At 46.7% G+C, this 12,366-nt stretch overlaps 1 protein-coding gene across 1 annotated transcript in view; it reads left to right on the forward strand.

Moving 5' to 3' along the window:
• The first annotated feature begins 266 nt into the window (after positions 1–266).
• The window catches only part of TRERF1 (transcriptional regulating factor 1), a 209,874-nt gene continuing 197,774 nt past the window's right edge, over positions 267–12,366 (forward strand). The window contains exons 1-2 of the mRNA XM_010863244.1: positions 267–464; positions 895–979. The gene's annotated coding sequence lies outside the window, so the exon portion shown is untranslated. The remainder of the gene's footprint in view (positions 465–894; positions 980–12,366) is intronic.

Below are 12,366 nucleotides of genomic sequence, written 5' to 3' on the forward strand. Positions count from 1 at the left end.
CCGAGAGGAGCTTGGGAACGGTTGCGTAGGGGTGGGTAATGGGTGAAAAAAGGGGGGCGCCGGGGAGCGGAGAAGGAGGGTTAAGGGAGGGGGCGAGGGTGGGGAGCAATGCAAAAGGTAAGGCCAGGTTACCGCGGCTCGGCCCCGAGTGGGCTGCGGCCGGGGGAGGGGCGAGAGATACATATGTATTTCTGTCTCCCTAGCACACCCCCTTCCCTCTAAGCGATGGCTGAGAGGCGGTGCATGCAGATGGGGAGTAAGTTTCCTGAAGGGGAGGGTGGATGCACGCGCGCGGCCCCGCGCTGCAAATTTCCACCGGGGAGGGAGAGTGGCTGGATGCAGAGAGTTTGGAGTTGCTTGCGGCGGAGGGCAGGAAGGGGAGCAGGGCCGGGAAAGGGGGCTGGCGGGCGCTATATCTGGGAGTAAGTTTCCAGGATCGGGAGAGCCTGCACGCTTGCTCGCTAGTAAGTTTCTGGCCGGGGAGGGCGCGTGGGGAGGAGGAGAGGGAGGGGTGCATGTATACAGAAGGGGGGAGGGGGGAGCAGATTTCCTGCGGGGAGGCTGAATGCATATGGAGAGTAGATTTCCTGAAGGGAGGGTGGAGGCGTAGACGGACCGAGTAAGTTTCTTGCTGGGGTGGTGGCGGAGCTGCTGGGTTGGTGCTTTGGAAACCCAGCGCTTCCTACCCGGGGTGGGGAAGCACGCTGTTGGGTGGCGGGGGGTGGGGTGGGGGGGCGAAGGGCCAGGTTCCCTGTTGGGGAGAGGGGCTTGCATCTGGGGAGTATGTTTCCTGGCGGAGCGATATTTGTTTACAGGCTAAGAGCAGTACTGTAAGTGAGTAGCGCTTCGAGAAGGCGGCTCTGACATAAATTAATATTGAAATTACTCCATCAGCTCTGCTCGCCCCTCATCTCACCCCCCAGGCGAAGACTGGTCTTCTTGTCGGATTGCCTATGCACTTGTTGCAGAAACAGCCAAGGTAGGCAAGAAGCTTGTTAAGTTACATTAAAAAAAAAAAAATTAGTTGGGGGATGCTCCGTGAGAAGACAGGGGAGGGGAAGGAAAAAGTGGGGGGATGGATTAGGAGACGTCTCCCCCCACTTTTTTACTTTCAGTATGTTCGCAGGGCCTTCTCTGCTTCCCTTCTTCCCTCTCCCCTCTCTGCGCTGCACAGCATCCCAGCAAAGGGGGAGGGGTGAGGTGGGCGCTGTAATTGGCAGCCCCAGCTTAAAGGGTGATGGTGGTGGTGAAGCTTGCAATTGAAGGTTGTGCTGTTATAAGGCCTTCATTCTTCCAGCCAAGAAACCGCAGGACTCTAGGGATGTGCTTTTTGGGGGTTTTGACATGATGCATATGTGTATGTATACGCTCCTGTGGGCTCTTCGGGGCATGGGTACTCCCCAGAAGTTAAAGTGGCCACCCAGATGGGAGAAATGTATAAGGGAGTAAACCTATCCCTTCACTCCCCAACTTCAGTTCGGGGAGGCTGGGAAGTTACTGCTGGTGGTCTAAAGAAATAGATATTTAAAAAACAGCACAAAACCACCCATTCACTGGCAGAGGCCAAGAGCACCTGGCGGGCAGCCTCTGGCCGGCACTGGGCTGGAGCATGTGCGCCTGCCATCCTTAGGTTAAAAGAAAATGACTTCTGGTTCCTCCGTGTGCCTTCGACTGGCCCGTTAGAGCCAGCTTTGTGGAAACTCTTCCCCACGCTAGACGCGGCTTTGGCAAGTGAACGTGGTGAAGCGGGTTGCTAACAGCATGGCCCCGGCTGTCTCGTGAAGTGCATGGAAGTGATGCTTAGGAATGACGGATCCAGGGATGGCTGAAGAGTTCTTTAAAAAATGCCGGCTGTTTGCACTTTTTAGCAGGCCATGGAGCAGAGCTTTAAGAAAGGAGTTTTACATTGTCCCAACTGGTACCAACCTCCTGCATCACTTACTGTCTCAGGAAAGCAGTCTAGTGATGGAAAATGTGGTTTTGGTGCTCAGTGGAAGGATAACAAGGAGGAGTAGTCAGCGCTTAGCTAGTTAACCTGCCCTCTTTGCTTCTCTGTGCCTCTTTTCCTGGTCCTCAGCCTACTGGTTTCTGCAGATGAGTTGTAGGTCTTTGGCTGTCACGTACCTTTATTATGCTGGGAGGTTTATTTATTCCTTATTTTCCTTTAACTGAAGTATAATTGACTTGCAGCATTGTATTAGTTTTAGTTGAATAACACAGCAATTCAGTATTTTTGTACATTATGAAATGATCACCACCATAAATATGCTAGGAATTTTAACTTGGTCAGGATAATTTTAGCATCAGGGATTCAAACCAAGACATGTTTAGAAGAGTCAGGGAGTAAACAGTAAGCAATGTGGTTAACTAAAGTTGGTTAAGCTTTCTGCAGTTCTGTAGACAAGCTCAATACTAGCAGGGGAAAAAAAAAATCTGTTTTAAAAAAATGAGCTCTGTACATGTTACTGATGGAGAGTTGTTTTTTTTTCTTTCCTTCCTGTCATCAGATTTCCAGATTGAGAATTTGATATTTGGCAGCTTGAGAGTTGAGTTAGCTGGGAATTAAATATTATTGCCACTTATCAAGTGTTCCTAACTAGGCATTCGTTAAACAAATTAGCTATTATTTTTCCCCTGCTGAAAATCTGAGTCTGGTTGATGTATATGCTGGGAAGGTAAACAAAATCTTTATGTGTGTTTATCCCAGGGAAGGGGAATTATTTACATGTCTACCCTTGAAGCCAAGAGCAGTCATTCAGGTTTTTTTTTTTAATTTATGAGATTTATTTTATTGTCTTGCTTTGGCCATTAATCAAGTCACAGGAGCTTTTTTTCCCTCTTCTGAGAATGTTCTTGTGGTAATAAAGGTTTGAAGGCCCATGAATCATAATTCATTCTTTTAAAAATATTGTCAGGATTTGATTTATAGGAATTGATACAGGCAGTGACACACCTCTTTGGGCTCCGCCCTTTTAGGCATGTCCATTTTCGCCAAAGAATTAAGAAGCCTGCTTGACATCTCAAAAAAAAGCGTTTCCCTTCTGCTTTATGAGCACTGAGAAGATTAATTTTGCGGGTTCCATAGTAAGCATGGGTCTTTTCACAGCTTGGTAAGCAGGCTTCCACATAGCAGGCATGTGTTAATATCACATAGCGTTTATGTGAGCTTGCTGTGAAAACAGTTGTTCTATGAACTGTGTGGAAAGTACTCAGTTTTGCCTCTTTTAACCCACTTGGGCCTGTGGTTTTTGTTGAGGTAGGAGCTTTCATTGTAAAAGAGGCGATAGTCTGTAGTGTTCTTTGCTGCTTATATAATAAAATATGTGGTCACAGAAACAAGACTTACTTAAAATTCTTTTTCTCCTGCTCTGATGGGTGGCTTGGTCCTAAGAATCAGAAGCATTGTTTTTTTTTGTGAGAAGCATGAGAATTGTCTATAAAGCTGATTAATCAGGAAATGGTAAAATTGTCTTGTGTTCAGCCATTGGCTCAGTTTACAGTATCTGTAAAATGACAAGAACTTTTAAGGTAATTTGATTCTTAGGCGAGGAGGACAGCGTCACTGGAAAGAAAAGTGGGGAGGTTATCAGCATCTAACCATTTCTGAGCTTTAGAATTTTTATCTTAAAAATGCATGGTTTGATCCGAGAGTTGCATCCGTCTCTGAAATTCTGTGACTCGGTCTTGTGGAGAGAGGTCTCAAGAGATCTCCACAGTCCGTCTCTTCCTGGGCCAACGGCCAGATTGCCTCATGGACTTGGGCGTTGATTAACTTCTCTTTTTGTATTCTCCTGGAGAGAGTGGATTTATACCTTGGCATTCCAACAAGGACTCTTGAGTGGCCTGATAATCTTGACTGTCAAATGCAAGGAAATACTTTTGTCTTAGGGGGAAAAAAGTGCTGGGGGTGGTGCGGGGGGTGGGGGGAGTGCATTTCCCAATTATATGTGCTAATAAAGAGTGGGGCATATAATCCCAGACACCAAAAATAATTTCAGTTCATCTTGGAAGTTTTCCCCTCCAGCCAACTGGTTCACCTGCCTAATTATGCCTGGTCAAATCTAAGGTTAATTGAGCTGTTATTCCCAGGCAGCAGTGGGAGGTAGTCCTGGGAGGAGTGGGAGACCAGAACACCCAGTGTGGCTTTACCCACTTTCTGTGGAGAATTCACAAGTGGGTTATTGGGATTTGGTCATGTATTTGTGATAAGGTTCATAATAATGATATTGTATTACTGTCCCTTCTGCAATAACGTATATTTTACCACAGGCACTTTTGGGGGGAAAGCTCTTGATGTTTTTATTGACCTTGAGTATTGACATGAGAAGTAAGGATCCAGACAAGTGGTTCAGACCTCAGACAGTAGAGACGGGTGTTGACTGTCCTGCTCTAAAAACAGTTGAATTCAGCTCATTTTATTTCTGACCTCATGAAACTGTGATTTAGGGAGGAGAATCAGCTGGAATCTCATGGATTAATAATACGTCTGAATTTGCACATCAGAGAGGAACCAATGAAATAAAGGGGAGACTAAAACTTAGATGATTTCTTTTGTGGGGAGGGGAGACTAGAGCAACTGGAGATACTGGCGTGTTTTTCAGCTAGGGTGCTGTGGCATATTAAAGAATAATATAGTCCTGGTTATGTAAGTTTGATTCCATGGCTCTCTTAATAAACTTTTCCTCTGGGTTAAAGAAAATACACAACAAAAAACTTCTGGAATTTTGTCTAAAAATGTTTAAGTTCTCACAGCAGCTGCTTGTAGGGACTTCTGGTAAATTTGAGTTTACTGAAGAAAGACGATTTTTGCTTTTTCCTCATGGAAGACAAGCTGGGGATGAGTGGTATGTACTGAGCTACTGGTTTAGTAACACTTAAAACAATTTTTTTTTGATAGAGAGGAAGGGGAAAAAGAACCTATGTGCTTAAATGGCTGGAGGTTAACAGTTATTTTCATGCTGTAACCGGATCTGGTTTATTCATGCGTACATTTGGCAGCTCCTTATTGAGCACCTACTATTTCCTAAGCACTGTGTTACTGCTCTGGGTATATACTGATAATTAAAAGAGACATTATCATCTTTCTCTACGCATCCCCTACCCTACCATTTATTCTACAGTCCAGAGGGGAGGCAGACATGTAAAGAAATATATCTTGCAAAATGCCATAAATGCTCAGATGAAACCACAGAGGGCAGTGACCTGGACTTACTTAAAGTAGCCTCAAAAAGCCTCTCTGGGGATTGGGAGTGGAGGAAGACAGGGAGCATCAGGCAGAGCAAGGAAGTCTATGTGGAAGAACTTGGTGCGGGGTGGGGGTGGGGCTAAGAAGAGACAAGGTGGGTAAGAGGGAGGGGGAGAGGGCGTTTGAAATGATCTTGCAGAATTCCAGGCCTTGGAAAGGTTTGAGTTTCATTGAAGGGCAGTGGGAAGTCACTGAAAGTTTGTGATGGGAAGTGACATCCCCTAACTTATGTTTAAAGGGGATGGTATTGGTCGAGAGGGTAGGAGTGAAATTAGGGAGCACAGTAAAAGGCACTTGGAGCAGGCCAAGTTGGGGAGGTGACAGGAGTTGAATGCAGGGGAGCAGGTGGGTGTGAGACACACATTAAAGGTAGAATGGGCAGGGTTTGCTGATGGATCTGGTGGAGGGTGAGGAGGAGGAATCCAAAGAGGAAGTTTCTGATGGGGGTGGCTGCATATACACAGGTGGTACTCTTTGCTGAGATGGGAGCAAGGGAGAGTCCCAGGGAGGAGACTAAAGCGATTTCACTTTGGGCACTGCCAAGTGTGAGATGCCTGTTAGATTCAAGATGGAGATGTTAAGCTTGCAGTCTGTTACAGCATCCAGCCCCAGAGGAATGGCCAGGCAGGAGATCAAAATGTGTGAACCATCAGCCAAAGGGTGGTATTTAAATCCAGGAGACTGGATGAGGTGCTCTAAAGAGTCTATTGAGAGATAAGAAAAGGCTGTGTGTGTGTGTGTGTGTGTGTGTGTTTGGGCCAGAAGTGTGTTAAATGTTTCATGAATTTAAGGCCAGAAACGTCACCACTAGATTTGGCAAAATGGAAGCCACTGGCGACTTTGCAAAGAACAGTTTGAGTGGAGCAATGGATTAGGTGGGAGCAAAATTGGAGGAGGTCGGGAGGGGAATAGGAGGTGAAGAACCCCGGAATAGCATGTGTAGACAACTTTGGGGCAAAGTTTGACTGTGAAAGAGGGGCAGAGAAATGGAGGGGGAGCTGGCAGGATGTGCATGTAGAGGGAAGGGTTTGCAGGTGCTGCTGGTCTATGTGTGTGATGATGGGAAAGATCAGGGAGAGGGAGGGATTGATCTTGAGCAATGGGTGGGGTCAGCCTGAGCAAAAGTCCTTGAGAAAGTCTGTGGGGAAGATCTGGCCGTGGTGGGAGGAGGGAGGGACACTTCCTTCATGATGACCTGGAGGGAAGATCCAGAAAGAGTGAAGGTGGCAGTGAGGGAAAGCTGAGGAGCTGCTGGGGCAGCTATGTGCTCTGTCTCTCCAGGCTGAGGTCCCACTCCCCTTGGGCAGGGGCTTTGAGGTCGGGCTTTGACACCAGCCAGAGACGACAAGGGTTAAGACTGCATCAGAAAATTGTACTGCGTTTTTTTTCTGAACATTTGACTGCATTACGGAGCAGTACAGAGGAAAGACAGGATTCTTTCGCTTGGGGAAAAGAGTCTTCAGTTAAAGTAATTTGAGCTTCGCGTTAGACTGATTTGAAAACTATAATTGGGAAAAGACATCTGAGCTTTGCAGCCCTATTCAAAAGTTGGTGGGCACTGGTGTCATACGTTTGGAGGGATAAAAAATAAAAGGCGAAAGGGTTGTTTCTTCTTCAGGTGGCCTTTAACAAAAATTTGCCATAGACTGCGCCGGTGGCCCCATTGATGGGGTCTGTCTGGCAGGTGAGTGCGCGAGAAGAGGGTCAGAAGATCTGGGTGGGGGTTCAGCCCCGTCGTGTGGCTCTGGACAAGTCAGCCTCCGAGTCTGTCTCCGCATCTGTAAGAAGAAGGTGATACCATCTGCCGCCTCTTCTGTGAGAGTTGTGAGGATGGAATCAGATAATGTACGCAAAGTGCGATGTAAACTGTAAGCGGTGTGGCACATGGGCGGCAGCGAGGTGCAGTGATCTTCAGCCGGATCTCTTTTTAGATGTGAAACCTGACAACTAATGAACAACTTCCCTCGGTTCTCCGAAGCTTCTGCTGAAACCCCCCCTCCCGGTACACTGTGTCCACTCTCACTCTTGCTCCCTACTGGGAGCCGCTTTCTGTTTGGGGTTTTCAAGTCCTCTGTGATTTCTTTCAGTGAAACTGCTCTTACTGCCGGAAAGCTGGCATCAGCAGGGCTGGCTGTGAAATGCCAGTCTTTATAGGTTCACGGTCTGATTCCATATATAGAATTTGAGACCTGCCCACTCAAAGGGCCAAATGAACTTGTTTTGTGAATTTGGTACAGGGGAACCTTGAACCCAGGGAAGAACGCCAGCAGTGGTCCAGTGGTCTTAGCAGTGATTCATTCACCTTCTGAATTTGTTTTGCAAATGAGGACTGTTCCATAAAGCTGAGTCTACCTGAAAACAGTCCTTAGCACTCAGTCTTACTGTGTATGCTGGAAAGTCATTTCTAGTTTTAAAAAGTAACTGGTGCTTCTTACTAATCAGACCCCTGGCCTCTGCCTCAGAGGTTGAGGCTTTATTTATATATTTTAGAATTAATTTTTACTATGAAAACACTTCAACGCACACAAAAGCAGACAGACTAGTATAATGAACTCCACTGTACCCATCTCCTAGATTCAGAAGTTAGTGAGATTTTGCACACCTGTGGATAAGGGGACTTCTTCCTGTATTTGTAAAATAAACACGAGTTGTCAGTTATGAGAGATCAGTAGAACCGATATCAGTTTGGTTTCATAGAGAGGGAAAATAATCAACGAGAAATCAGAGAGAGAGAGGAAATGGATGACGTCATTGTAATAACTAGTGTTTACCTATCATGTTACAGGTCCAGAGCCTCTTAGGCATGTCTTATTTTTAACTGTCTTGCAGCAACCATAGGAGGTAGCTTTTACTTTAATTTTACAGCTGAGGAAAGTGAGGCTAAAGAAGTGGAATTGAAAAAAATATAAATAAGTGATTAACCCAGAGTCACATGTCCAGCCAGCATCCAAAGCTCTAGTTTAATGCCAGAATTTGAATGGCCTCCAAATTTTGTGTACCCTCAAACAGATAATGCTATATAGTATTCAATAAGAGGTGTGGTACAGAATAAATGCTAAGGATCCTGGAAGCCAAGAAGATCCTCTGGGAATTTGGGGGTTAGAACTCCAAGGACCTTAGCTGGAAATATTCAGATGACTTAAGCATGTTTTGGGCATTACATTTTTCAAAAAATTCAATCGTCTGGCTCGTGCTGTAGCACATAGCTTTAAGTCTGCTTCGTGATGAAAGCCAAAAAACTTGACTTTAACAGATCTAGTGGCTATTCTTCATCGACCTCCTACTTTCAGCCTGGCCCCTCTATGGGGCCCCTCCGTGGTCATTTCTATAATAGATCTTGGCCTTCAGTCTGCAGGCTCTGCCTTTGAACAACTGGGCCCAGAACAGGTTGCTACCTGGGGAGGCTTCCTGAGGGCCCCTAGGGTTTCTTTGTCTTAACAGAGGCTGCCCTGAGAGCCAGTCCTCATCTTTGGGAAACCACCTCCAGTCCCACTTCTTTGAAAGCTTTTTAAAAAAGGAAAAGAAAAAAATAATGGAGTCAATACCCAAGGAGTTTTAGTAGGAGGGTCGTTTGAGTTCCCTCTGTTGTCATCACAATGGGAGATACCCAACTCCCTTAAAATTCAACTGAAGGCTACCCATAATGAGCTGATTTTCAAGTGCTGGGACGTGTCCACTTCTGTGTTTTAATTGGGGGAACACACGTGAGCTGAGGGGTTTTCAAGGGGAGCCAGGGTAGGTAAGGACATTTGGTGGCCTCTTTCCTTTTGAAGGGTCTGAGCTGGTCTCTAAAGACCAGCATGGAATTCAGACAATTTCACAGTGCAGCTCCTCATTCCTGAAGTCTTTCTTGAGGGCTCCATGTGCCTGGTCCTGGGCCAAACTGTGGGGTGGGCTGCGGGGGTTGGGGAGGGGGGCATACCCTTGGGCCCCTGCAGCCCTTGGCTTGCAGGACTGTTGTCATCTTGACCACTGGGCGTGTCTTTCACTCCTTCTAGACTGCCCTGGGGAGGCCAGAACTGGGTCACCACTCAATTCTGCACCCCCAGCGCCTAGCGCAGAGCCTGGCGCTGGTTAATACAGTACACTGTAAATGCTTCCAGCTGCTTTGTTGCTTCGGTTTTGCCTCTCTGGTTCTCTCCCCATCAGTTCTTGGTGGAGGGAGAAATCCCGGCCTCTATGCCACCAGGGTCAGCTCTTGCAGCCCCTGAAGGAGACCAGACCAGAGAAATGTTTGCTTCCCCCTTGCCTTTCTGGCCTGGCAGGCTTTAGTGGGATGGTTTAACTGAGCTCTCAAATGCAAATGTGGCCCCATCCCCCCATCTCTTTTAATAAGTGACATTTTGTTAAATCAGTTATTCAAGGCCTTATCTATATTTCTGTCTGTGCTGGCTTAGTCAAAATAGGAAAGAGTGAATATTAGATTTCTTCACCACCCCCCCTCCCTCCCCTTGGAGCAACTCTACGTAAGATTTCTGATAGGGGAGGGGTGCTGTGTCCTTGAAGAAGTAAACGCTGCCTGCAGAAAAAATGTGGAGGGCTTTGACTTGTAGCGAATGCTGTTTTTCAGCAGCTGTGATTTTTCCATTTTTCTTTTTCTTTCTGTTTTGATTAGTGGAACTCATTGTGCTCCGGGGTTGGGATTGTGGTGGGGGAGGGCGCGGAGGGAGCGACATTTACTGGGAGAGCTGGAGTTGGGGAGGAGGAAGGAGAGAGAAGGGATTTATTGAAAATATATGTCTACTTCTGCTATGATAAAGCAGCAGGCATGTAAAAATGCAACGGGGAAATCATTATTGTGGTAATGTAGGCAGAGCTCCGCTTTCTCATTAACGGAGCTTAGCCCACGTGGAGGAGGGGGCTGCCGGGCTGCTTTGAGAGTTGGGGTATTCAATAATAGCAGAAACTCAGGGGATTGTCCCCATCCCCCCCACCCCCTCCAGCTTCTTTCTCCTTTTCTTTCTCCAATCAGTTTGTAACCTTTTCGAAGCGGCTTGTTGGATTTCACGGTCTCCGTCCTCACCCCTGCCACCCCAAAATGCTGTGAAGACTGTTTAATTTTTAAAGTTAGAGGGAATTAAAATAAAATTTCTCCTGGGAACTTGAGGAGATTTTTGGCAACTGTGTTGTGAGTCAGAGATTGGATTATATCCCTTGCATCTGGGGGAGCATCGTGAAGAGTCAATTGAGAGGCTCAGGAATTGCACATGCCACAGGGAACCCAAGTGAGGGTTCCACATGGCTTTAGGAATGGTAGCTATTGCTTAGAGAGAGCTTAGAGAGAGCTGACTGTGTAGAGTGTCAGTGTCATCTGCACAGTTGTAAGAGGCAGACATGATGCCTACTTTACACTCAAAGAAACTGAGTCTCAGTAACTCATTTCAGGACATTCAGGGGCTATGGTTGCCCAGCTGGTCTCCAGACCTAGGACTGACTCCAAAGACTGGCTCCTGATCGCTAGGCCACGCCGCCTTTAAAATTTGGCTCATCACCGTCCTTGTACAGGCGTCTGGGTTCTAGGAATTTGGGGAAAATAGAGCCACCACGAGGCATGCTGATGGTTGGTAAGGGTAAAGTGCTCAGGGCGATCATGAGAGCTGGTGCCCTCCTGGACAGAGCTGGCATTCTAAGAAAGGTCACGTTAGGGGCTCACGTCTTTGTTAGAAGAGGTGAATGCCCCGCTCCCCCTGCCCCCCCCAACACCTGATAACTCGCTTGTTTATCAGGCATTTACTGATTATCTCCTGTGTGCTGGGATTGTTCCAGTGGCTGGATGTACTAGAAAAGTAAGAGAAGGTGCTCAAAGTCTAGTGGAGGACTGTTAGAAGAACATATATAGAACATAGAAGTATGACGATACACAGTGATGCCTCCCTAGAAAAAGACAAAACTTCAGAAATAGTAAGTAGGAGGGAAGTCTTCAGAGAGAGGTGGTATGTGGGTGGGTTGTGTGGGTTCAAGGGGTGCTTACAGCTAGACCAGGGGGAGGGGACCGCTGCAGCTTGATTAGTATAGGAAGCCACGTACAGTCTGGCCTCACTGCAGTGCCACTTCTGTTTCAAGGCTTACCCATCTAACTTCATTTCACATCACCCTTAGTTGAATGCTCTGGAACTGTGCCGTGCAGCATGGTCGCCATTAGCTCTTTGTGTCCAGTTAAATTTAAATTAATTTAAAAATAAATAAAATTTAAAATGCAGTTTCCCAGTTGCACTAGCCATATGTCAAGTGCTCAGCGGCCACGCACGGCTAGTGCTGCCATATTGGAAAGCGTGGATGTAGGACATTTCCGCTAGTGGAGAAGTTCTGTCAGGAGAGTGCTGTCAAGCTGTGTTCTGAGGCTTTTTCTAGCATGGAATGTTCTTTCCATTGCCCCTCACCTGGCTCACTCCCACTTCCTCCAGAGGCATTCCCTAAACACCCCAGACAGGCAGGACTTCCGTCTCCCTGTCCGTCTGGATTACAGCATCCCCTCATGTATCTATCTCCCCAGCATGACTTTCAGCTTCTTAAAGGCATGAACTGGGTCTTGTTCATCTGTGTCATGTCTTGCTTATCACTGTATACCTAGACCCCAGGTGAGGCCTGGCACAAAGAAGTTAATGACATTTCAGGCGAAGAGGCTGGAGGAATAAGCAAAGGATTGGGCAGGGGGTACTCAGTGCCATGGTCTGGAACTTAATCTTGACCCTGTCGGCAGTAGAGAAGTCACTGAAGGGTTTGGGATGGGGCCACATCAGATTTATGTATTAGAAAAATTACCCTGAGAGGTGTGGAAAGACAGGCTGGCCTTGCTGAGCCTGCAGGCCGAGAGAGAGCAGTTAGGAAAATGTTGGAAGTGCAGGCGTAAGAGGGCTAAGGGTCTGGACTTCCGGGCTGTGGCAGTGATGCGGAAAGAGTAGCATTGCCATCTTGCCGAGTCAGGGCTTTCTACCATTTCTTTCTCTATTTTATTTATTTTTTAAAGTTTTTTTTTTTTTTTTAAATTTTTGAATGTGGATGATTTTTAAAGTCTTTGTTGAAGGAGATCAGCCCTGGGTGTTCTTTGGAAGGAATGATGCTGAAGCTGAAACTCCAGTACTTTGGCCACCTCATGTGAAGAGTTGACTCATTGGAAAAGA

Source organism: Bison bison, unplaced genomic scaffold (assembly GCF_000754665.1).
Source record: "Bison bison bison isolate TAMUID 2011002044 unplaced genomic scaffold, Bison_UMD1.0 scf7180017864487, whole genome shotgun sequence".
Classification (NCBI taxonomy): Eukaryota; Metazoa; Chordata; class Mammalia; order Artiodactyla; family Bovidae; genus Bison; species Bison bison.